At 38.9% G+C, this 3,523-nt stretch overlaps 1 pseudogene across 1 annotated transcript; it reads left to right on the top strand.

Moving 5' to 3' along the window:
* The first annotated feature begins 2,765 nt into the window (after positions 1–2,765).
* On the top strand, positions 2,766–3,254 carry LOC308338260 (translationally-controlled tumor protein-like; annotated as a pseudogene). Its single transcript has one exon. The product of its transcript is annotated as a translationally-controlled tumor protein-like (transcript).
* The last annotated feature ends 269 nt before the right edge of the window (positions 3,255–3,523 follow it).

Genomic DNA, 3,523 nt, shown 5'->3' with positions numbered 1-3,523 from the left:
ATTTCATGAAGACAAAGCTTGTTTTAACAAGTTTATGTCTATTCTCTGAGATCAGCACAGAATCTCAGTATTCCTACATGGAAGAAGATAAACAACAATTTGATACATTAGAAAAAATACTATTCAGTAAGTCATTTATAGTTACCAAATAAGACAAATACGTGATTCCTGGAAACTACCTCATATTTCAGAGTTCTCTTTCTCTTTTCTTTAAAGATTTTATTTATTTATTTGACAGAGAGAGACACGGTGAGAGAGGGAACACAAGCATGGGGAGCGGGAGCGGGGGAAGCAGGCTCTTCGCTGAACGGGGAGCCCAGTGTGGGGCTTGATTCTCGGACCCCGGGATTATGACCTGAGCTGAAGGCAGAACTTTAATGACTGAGCCACCCAAGTGCCCCCTTTTTCAAAGTTTTCAATATTATTGTCATTTGTCAAATGAGAAGCTGTCTGAATATTTTTATATTCAGTACATGGATTCTTACATGAAATGCCCCCAAATTTGGAGTTAAGTTTACCCTTTCGGAACTAAAAAGAAAGATGGGCCTTTGATTGATAAACACGTGACTGATGAGATTTATGAAACAAGCAAAAAAGAATAATATAATCTGATTTATAGTGTTAATATAAGTGCTGAAAAATCTCTCTCACTGGATTGATTGTAAACTCCATGTGCCCACAGCTTTGAAAAAGTTCAGAGAAATAGCCAGAATTTGAAATTGTTCATCCACCTGGAGGCACTCAGCCACCTACAGGAGTGATTCCAACAGTAGAGAGGTAAATATCTATCTTCACTGGCCAACTTGTTGCAAGAAACAGTACATAAATGACAAAAGGGTGTAACTATAAATTAACCGTATTCTTGTTGGTCTTTTAATGCTCTGTACTGAATAATCTGGTAGCATCCCGACAAAATTGAGTTCTTTTTCCTGAAAATCTCAGCTCCAAACTCTAGACTGTGATCAGCTAACTAACCTACAATTATTCTGTTAAAAAGATCGACAGTGGACATTTCAGTATGAGATACTTTTCATTTTATTTTCTGTATCAGTCCCTGATGTAATCTATGATATGTATACAAATTTAAATCCCCCTGGTCATCTCTACCTAATTCTATTGGGCTCATTTTGATCATCTATTTTTTTTTCTGATTCTATGCCACTATATTTCTTAATTCAAGTAACATATTGCTAATACCATATTTTCAAGACCAAGTGAAGGAAAAAGGTGTGTGCAGTAATCTTACAGAAGAGCAAAGAGTGAGTGGACTCTGATATGTCTTGTGGTTGTAGGAGGGCATGGATAGCCCTCCTAATCTTAATGATGCATGTGATATGATTCAACTATAAATGATCGTTGCTTTTTCTAGCCAGAGGTTTACGCACAAGTCTGGGAGCCATATTTTACTAGGGCTGGTACTACACATACATGTAGTCTTTATTCTGACTCCTACAGTGATCATTCTGCCTCTCATCTCTCTATGTATTGGCTCCTTCAATTTAACTTGGATTGGTTTCCCCAAATCCATCTTTATTTCTCTGAGTTTTCAGATGTCTTGTCCTCTTTTTACAGGGTAGCTATTCACAATGGATTTTTTTCTGTTCTTTTCAGTGTTGTATTACCTAAGTTTTCTTTTCTGTGTTTGTGAGCCTTTTATCCCTTCTTTTAGTTCTTGCAGAAAACTTGCATTTTCTTAGATTTGTTTCATGTCACAGACAAGTATCTTGTCAAATGTTCTCCTTTCTCAAAACACAATTCCTTGTCATTCTAGATGTGAAAAAGATCCTTAAATTCTGAGGATCATAACCGCTTGAACTTTGCTTAAAAATTCCATATGGGAGGGGGCAGAGAGGAGAGCCAGGACACCAGACAGCTGTGATCTTGTCACTCTTCTTTTGTCACTTTCTCATCCATGGTCCTGACTCCATGTCCTTACTTCTGCTCGGGAAGACATCAGTCTACCAACAACAAAACCGCATAAGGTTTCTGATCTAGCAACTTACCGATGTTCAGCTGTCAACAGTTGGTGCTTACACAGTTGGTGCTTGAACCAGCATCTCTTTCTCTTTTTCCACACAAAATGCCCATTTCTGGCAAAAATGAAGTATATATGTGGTTTTATTTTTTCCTTCAGCTCTAATACTTGGCATAACTTTGTGCTGTGCCTTTACCACCTTGAACTTTACACACCTGCTGTTTCAATTAAGAGCATGTTGATTTGGTCCTATGGAATACACATGGTTTGGGACAATTCTAGTTTTTTTTTTTTTTTAGGATTTTATTTATTTATTTGACAGACAGAGATCACAAATAGGCAGAGGGGCAGGCAGAGAGAGAGGAGGAAGCAGGCTCCCTGCCGAGCAGAGAGCCCGATGTGGGGCTCCATCCCAGGACCCTGGCATCACGATCTGAGCTGAAGGCAGAGGCTTTAACCCACTGAGCCACCCAGGCGCCCCCAATTCTAGGTTTTTTAATGTTTAAAAAAATGTGTTGACTCATAACATTCTCCTTTGATTAGGTAAAAAAATTTACCATGTTTGTTGACTATTTTTATAGATCATTTCTTGTTCCAGGTTTTTTCCCCTCTTTCATATCTTCAGTTACCTTTGCTGTGTTAAAACAAAACAAAACAAAATGAAAAGAAAAAAAAACAAAAAACCAAAAACTCGCCACTCCTCTTGGTGCCCCCTCCCACCCAGTACAGTTCTGGTTGCACCAGGCAGGTTCAGACCTCCTGGCTCAGTCATGTTTCTCCAGCTGCCGTCATGATCTTCGACCAGCACCTTATTAGCCATGATGAGCTGTTCTCCACCTTCTACAAGATCTGGGAGATCGCAGAAGGGCTGTCCCTGAAGGTAGAGGAGAAGGTGGTCAGTAGGACAGAGGGTAACATTGATTACTTGCTCCTTGGTGGAAATGCCTCCACTGAGGGCCCTGAGGGCCAACGTACCTAAAGCACAGTCATCATAGGTGTTGATATTGTCCTGAATCATCACTGTAGGAAACCAGCTTCAACAAAAGAATCCTGTAAGAACTGTATCAAAGTTTACATGAAATCAGTCAAAAGCCAGCTTGAAGAACAGAGTCCAGAAAGAGTAAAACCTTTTATGACAAGGGCTGAGAAACAAATCAAGTACATCCTTGTAAATTTCAAAAACTACCAGTTCATTATTGGTGAAAACATGAATCCAAATGACATTGTTGCTCTGCTGGACTCCTGTGAAGATCATGTGAACCCATATGTGATTTCCTAATCACAAGAAGGCCCTTTCCATAGCCAGAGTCTCTAAATTTGTTAATAATAATAAATGAAATAATCATAGGACTTGTGGGTACAAAAGCGAGATTGGCCAGATCTTGGAAAGAAGAGATTAGAACCAAAATAAACAACTGATATTAAAGACTCATGATCAAAAATAATTCCAGGGTGATGCTGTAAGCCATTGGGCAAACTGACGAATAAAATAATAAATAGACTCTCAGAACATAAATGTCCTGCTGACTTGGAATTATCCCATCAGGT

The sequence above is a fragment of the Martes martes genome (genome assembly GCF_963455335.1).
Source record: "Martes martes genome assembly, chromosome: 2".
Taxonomy (NCBI): Eukaryota; Metazoa; Chordata; class Mammalia; order Carnivora; family Mustelidae; genus Martes; species Martes martes.
Note: the sequence above shows the minus strand (reverse complement) of the source record. Positions and strands in the feature narration are given on the sequence as shown.